The 7,262-nt window shown below is 39.6% G+C and overlaps 1 non-coding gene across 1 annotated transcript; it reads left to right on the forward strand.

Moving 5' to 3' along the window:
- The first annotated feature begins 209 nt into the window (after positions 1-209).
- LOC106575378 (uncharacterized) lies at positions 210-3,806 on the forward strand. Its single transcript, XR_014381095.1, has 2 exons — positions 210-1,006; positions 1,305-3,806. It is a non-coding gene; the product is annotated as an uncharacterized LOC106575378 (transcript).
- The last annotated feature ends 3,456 nt before the right edge of the window (positions 3,807-7,262 follow it).

Here is a 7,262-nt window from a genome sequence, read left to right on the forward strand (position 1 = left end):
GGTGTTGAGTGGTAGTGTTCTGTCCTCCCAGGCCGTTGGTAGGGTAATACAACAACAACAAAAATAGTTGGCAGGGTAATGTAATTTTTACTTTCCCCAAATGGTATAGGACCATATCACAAATCATTTAATGAAGGTAGGCCGTGAATGGTCTTAAACTCCAGTGCAGTAGGTGGCGGTGTAAGCATCTTAAATTGAATGCGATCCGCCAACACAATCCCGAAGAAGAAGCATTTTGACGTTTCAACATGCATGTGATTTGTATATCCGATCTAGTCGTCTATATTCGTTTTCAGTCGGTAGTTTAGCTTTCTGTGTTTGTCTTGTTCTTTCTAAACCTCATCACGCTGCGTCTGGTGTGGAGAGAGGACTACCTAACCAGCCAGTGAGATAGATGTGCAGTAGCAACAACAAGGATCGTGTCAGATGATGGGCTTTTTATTTTGTTTCACTACGAATCAAATCTAACCAAAAGCTTAAATTGTTACAAGAAAAAGTAGACAGCTGTTGTGTATAGAATAGCACAGAAGACTTCGTTTGCAGCTTGTGGTTTTACCCACACCCCCTCTGATCGGATACAAAACGAACATCAGGGAAAATGGCGGACTTTGAGAAGGACGAAGGACTGCCCCAAACAATGCAGGAGAACCAAGATGACGAGGAGCCTCAATATACTGATGACGCTAAGCCAAGCAAGACGCAAGACGACGCAAGTTTGGAGGAAAAGGTAATTGAAGAGGTCAGAAGGTACAACAATTTGTACAACACCTCATTGAAAGACTATAAAGACTTCACCATGACCAACAACAGCTGGAAGGAGATAGCCAAAACTCTGAGAGTAGAAGAACAGATTTGCAGGACGAAATGGAAGAACTTGAGAGACCGATATGTTCGACTGAGGAGGAAAATGAAGGGGAAGAGTGGGGATGCAGCATCAGAAATACAACCACAAATACTCACCACACTGTCCTGGTTGTCTGGCTTCATTAAACACAAGGAGGAGAAGGTAAAGACTACTACTGTCAATGAACCTTCTCTATTCTAGATCAGTAGTCTATGGGGATCTCTGGGCCTAATGACAAAGAAATCATCATTATCATGTTGATACTGTTAGGTATTTCACATGATTAGACCTAACTACTACTATACAAATGTAAGTTATTTGTTTAGGTATTTATTGTATGCTATCTATTCTAATTTGGACTTTGTATCGAAAAGTAGACTATATTATATATTACAAAACTAATGTTTTAGAGAACAGAGACGGTAGGCCCATTAGTAATTATGCTATTTTAAATTTCCAGGCAGAGGAGATGGACACCTCAGAAGACCTGCAAGATGACAACCCGATCAAGCAGGAATGCTTCCACAGTTCTAATAATGAGCTGCAAGATGGACATTTTGTAGTTAGGAGTAAAATACAAGCTAGAGCTCCCGGAAAAAGGACACCATCACATAGCAAAACAACGCAGGAGAAGGAAGAGGAGCCCCTAGATACTGATGACTCTGATGATTGGATCGAGGGTTTCAGTCCTGGAGGAGAGAAGCCTCACTACTGCTCCGACTGCAGTAAGCGCTTTAGAAAAGTGAGGGATCTTATAAGACACCAGCGATCACATACTGGAGAGAAGCCTCACCACTGCCCTGTTTGTGACAAAAGTTTTGCTCAATTAGATAAGCTTAAATTACACAAAACGAGACACATGAAAGAGGAACATGTCACACGGATCGAACAGGCTGAACTGAATGTAGACCGTGTGCACACACTGCAGAGAACAGCCAGCAGAGGCAGGCAGAAGAGTAAAATTCGAGCTAGTGCACCAGCGGAAAAAATGGTCCAGTCACAGGCAGGCGAAGACTCGCCTTGCAAAAGTTCTGTTAGAAAGAATAAACACTTAGAAAAAGGACAACAACTCCAAACAACGCAGGAGAATGAAGAGGATCCTGAAAGTACTTCTGATAACTGGACCGAGAGTTTCAGAACTGTAGAGAAGCCCTACGTCTGCTCCGACTGTGGTAAGAGCTTCAAACAAGAGAATCGTCTTATAAGACATCAGCGAACACATACAGGAGAGAAGCCTTACGACTGCCCTGACTGTGACAAAAGTTTTGCCCGATTAGATAATCTTAAATTACACCAAAAAACACACATGAAGGAGGAACGTAATTTCCACTGCTCTGACTGTGTGAAAAGCTTTGTCCTATTGGAGCAGCTTGAAAAACATCAGCTAACACACACGAAAAGTTACAGCTGTTCAAAGTGTGAGGAAAGGTTTTCAGACCTGGTTGACTGGAAAGCACACTTTTTAGTACACAGAGAGATCCTCCACTGTCCTGACTGCGACAAGCAGTTCTTGTACAAGGGACTTTTTGAAAGACACAGAAGAACACATTTGAGAAAAATAGAAACATTTCTCTGCACAATATGTGGGAAGGAGTATCGCAACATCAAAATACACATGCGAGTACACACTGGAGAGACACCGTATCACTGCACTGAGTGCGGGAAGAGTTTTCCATACATAAAATCGTACCAAAGACACATACTAACACATACCTCTGGAGAAAGAGCAACCTATCCTTGTTTGGAATGCGGAAAGACATTTACTCGCAAAGATGGCATGGTGATGCATGTGAGGAGGGTTCATACTGGAGAGAGAAATCATCAGTGCAGATACTGTGGAAAACGATTCTTTCGAAAAGAGAAACTTAAGGTACACATGCTAGTTCACACTGGAGAGAAACCATACCAATGCTCTGTCTGTGGGCAACGCTTCTCCCAAGATGGCGACAGAAAACACCACGAGAAGAGGCACTACTCTGGTGTCTCAGATTTCCTCGATCTATAATGCAGAAGTGGTGTTTGGCATTGCAGGAAGTGAGAACCTACCTAATCACTGACATAATCTAATAATCTGTTAACTAAAATGTTAACAGATTATTAGGATTTACAAAACCCTATTGTTGTACCTTCTGACCTCTTCAATTATCTTTTCCTCCAAACTTGTGTCGTCTTGCGTAAGATTTACAAAACCCTATTGTAATGGGATTTTTAATGTTTGTGGTTTTCTTATAACTAATTTCTGTGTTCTATTCATGTGCTGATCTAGAAACCAATTTCTGTGTTCAACCAATTTCAAGTGGTTGACTGAACAAATCCTCTTATCAGTAACTGCAATTTGGCAGTACACCCAGACCTTGTTTTGAGAACAAACAAAAGATATCTCAGTTTCAAAGTCTGAGTTTAGAGAGAAGCCTCGTGAGGTGTTGGTCTGTCACATGTTATGAACCAGTATTGGTCGGTCACATGAATGAAACAAAACAGTAATGATGAATTAATTATGCTAAATCATGCAAATATAACTTGTCTGTGTACAGCCATATATAAGACAATTGCTGGGACTGCCCAAAAAGAGCTCCTGGTTAACATGTATGGTGCATTGAGTTAGTTGGAACCTCTCCAGTGCGCTGACAAATGAACAATGATTCATTTAGTCCCTGTGTAAGAATTTCCACAAATAATTAGTTGCACCTGAATTTGACCCTGAAAATAGTACTATTATATATTTTCCCAAAAAGCTTTTAAGCAATTAACAATGTGTGCAGTAATTTAGATTGGACTCTGTGCCTCGCTAGCAGTAATAGATATCTGCATGCAGGCAGCCTGCTTGCTGGAGTGCATCGGTCAACATTCCATACAGCAGTTGGGACAGAGCAGGTAGTCTACACAACAAAACAGCTGGAAAACAAAGACAGTTTCTCAAAATGTACACAAAAAACTAATAAAAGATTTGACTGCTGTGGTAGTTCCTGTTTTCCTGCAATCTTGTTTTACATTTGTAAGTAAAGCAGCTGCATGTTTGGGAGAAGAACATCAAGGAAAGATGTTCTAAACAGATATCAAAATGGATTATGGTCATTGAGTTAATAGGGCTAGGGGGCAGTATTTGCACGGCTGGATAAAAAAAATGTACCCGATTTAATCTGGTTACTAATCCTACCCAGTAACTAGAATATGCATATACTTATTATATATGGATAGAAAACACACTAAAGTTTCTAAAACTGTTTGAATGGTGTCTGTGAGTATAACAGAACTCATTTGGCAGGCAAAACCCTGAGACATTTTCTGACAGGAAGTGGATACCTGATGTGTTGTATTACCTTTAAACCTATCCCATTGAAAAACACAGGGGCTGAGGAATATTTTGGCACTTCCTATTGCTTCCACTAGATGTCACCAGCCTTTACAAAGTGTTTTGAGTCTTCTGGAGGGAGATCTGACCGAACAAGAGCCATGGAACGATGATGGCCCATTAGACACCTGGCGCGCGAGTTCATGTTGGGTACCCTCGTTCCAATACGTTATAAAAGAGTATGCATTCGTCCACCTTGAATATTATTCATGTTCTGGTTAAAAAAGGCCCTAATGATTTATGCTATACAACGTTTGACATGTTTGAACGAACGTAAATATATTTTTTCCCCTCGTTCATGACGAGAAGTCCGGCTGGCTTAGGTCATGTGCTAACAAGACGGAGATTTTTGGACATAAATGATGAGCTTTTTTGAACAAAACTACATTCGTTATGGACCTGTGATACCTGGAAGTGACATCTGATGAAGAGAATCAAAGGTAATGGATTATTTACATAGTATTTTCGATTTTAGATCTCCCCAACATAACGTCTAGTCTGATCGCAACGCGTATTTTTCTGGGCGCAGTGCTCAGATTATTGCAAAGTGTGATTTCCCAGTAAGGTTATTTTTAAATCTGGCAAGTTGATTGCGTTCAAGAGATGTAAATCTATAATTCTTTAAATGACAATATAATATTTTACCAATGTTTTCTAATTTTAATTATTTAATTTGTGGTGTTGACTTGACTGCCGGTTATTGGAGGGAAACGATTTCCTCAACATCAATGCCATAGTAAAATGCTGTTTTTGGATATAAATATGAACTTGATAGAACTAAAAATGCATGCATTGTCTAACATAATGTCCTAGGAGTGTCATCTGATGGAGATTGTAAAAGGTTAGTGTATCATTTTAGCTGGTTTTATGGTTTTGGTGACCCTGTCTTTGAATTGACAAAACATTACACACAACTCTTGTAAATGTACTGTCCTAACATACTCTAAATTTATGCTTTCGCCGTAAAACCTTTTTGAAATCGTAAAACGTGGTTAGATTAAGGAGATGTTTATCTTTCAAAGGGTGTAAAATAGTTGTATGTTTGAAAAATTTGAATTTTGACATTTATTTGGATTCAAATTTGCCGCTCTTGAAATGCACCTGCTGTTGATGGAGTGCACCACGGGGGGGACGCTAGCGTCCCACCTAGCCCATAGAGGTTTTTAAACTAGGTTGAATATCTTCTTAATAAAAACTACAACTCTGTGTCCCATAGATCCTGACTTGATTTCTGACTTGAATGATTAGAGAAACAGTGCGTTAGGCTCACATACACAAAACAAACAAATTGCAATTCAAGTAATTGAAGCGTCGGTTAATTAGTTGTTTAATAACAAACAAAACAATGTCGGTTAATCGCTCAGCACTAGTAGATTCTGACTTAAATATTTTACTGTGAGTTACTGTTCTGTTGTATCCGGCATGCCCACATTATGCCAATCGTTATTATATATTTTTTTTATGCTGACAGTAATTGTCATTGAAAAGCCAGAAAACTCTGGAAGTTGGTGTGTTGCGGGCCCCCTGGAAAGTTCTAAAATATGGCTCTGCCGTAGTGGTGGAAAAGGATGCAAAGTATGAGCAAGTTGCTCTTTTTTGAAAACATCTCTATAGGTGGTTACACGGTTTACGTGCGTGCATATTCGTGTGCGTGCATGTTCGTGGGTGGAGTCGTTTTTGGGGGCAGCAGACTCTTGCGTTACGCCCAGAGAGGAAGTCCGCCTTGTGTAGTGTATATCCATTAGGTGGCTTGAGGAGCCAGATTAGTTTACCAAGAAAACGGGACGAAGCACTATTTTTTTTTACTCTAGCTAGCGACGACATTTGAACTTCCGGATCCGGTGTTAGATTCTCGTTTTTATACAACGGGTGGTTCTAATCCTGAATGCTGATTGGTTAAAACCGCATTCCAGCCAATGTCTATTCCACAAAATGATTCTCTTCACTGCAGATCTGACCCATCACATGACTCTTCAAGAGGGCCACTATGCTCCACATCGCCTTCTGTGCTCAGAGGTCCTTGATGACGATCTACCCCATCACAACACTCATATTAATCATTAATCAACTAAAACAATGGGCATTTATGTTCTGTGTTCCAGTATTTCTATGCATGTAATGTCTGTGGGTGAAATATGAAACAATTACTGTATGCAGATGTGCAAAAAACTGACGGAGATTTGTTTTTGCCATTGCTTGATCTATTTTAAATGTAAGAATATGTTGCAGATTATGGTGGCTATGGAAACAAATAGAAATTTAATGAACAAGGTTTTCAATATCCAACTTAATTCTCTGCAATACTTTTTACAGTACACTCTTAGAAAAAAAAGGTGTCCTCTAGAACCTAAAGGGGTTATTCGGCTGTCCCCATAGGATAAACCTTTGAAGAACCCTTTTTGGTTCCAGGTAGAACCCTTTCCACAGAGGGTTCTACATGGAACACAAAAGGGTTGTATGTGGAACCAAAAAGGCTTCACCCTGGAACCAAAAAGGGTTCTCTAATGGAGACAGCCAAAGAACCCTTTTGGAACCCTTTTTTCTAAGAATGTTGATAATCAGCTGTAGTCAGGTGGTCATTACCAGGTTATGATGAGGTTTTAACAATGACCAGTAGGCTACATAATATAGCACATAATATAGTGGTCACAATTATGACCAGCTGGTAAGATTTATCACAATTATCGTAAAACAAAACAACAAAAAAAACGTAATTTTCAACCAGTTTCCGACCAGAATAAGACTTCATAAAAATACATCACACTGAGGTCTTTTCAACCAGGTTTACCCAGTTTTCTCTTCTGCACACTTTTTGGGTTGCCACTAGTTACCACATACACAAAGTCAAAAGTGTCTAGAGTAAAAAATCAGATAAAAAAAAAAAAAAACATTTAAGGTTAGACAAAGGGTTAGAAGTGTGGTTACGGTTAAGGTTAGGTTTAAAATCAGATTAAAAAAAATATAAATGTTTTAAATAGGCGGGGTTTAGACATTTTGACTTTGTGGCTGTGGTAACTAGTGATGACCCCACTTCTTGGCCCTTTGGACTTTCCATACTCGGCATTG

Source organism: Salmo salar, chromosome 17 (genome assembly GCF_965601325.2).
Source record: "Salmo salar chromosome 17, fSalSal1, whole genome shotgun sequence".
Classification (NCBI taxonomy): domain Eukaryota; kingdom Metazoa; phylum Chordata; class Actinopteri; order Salmoniformes; family Salmonidae; genus Salmo; species Salmo salar.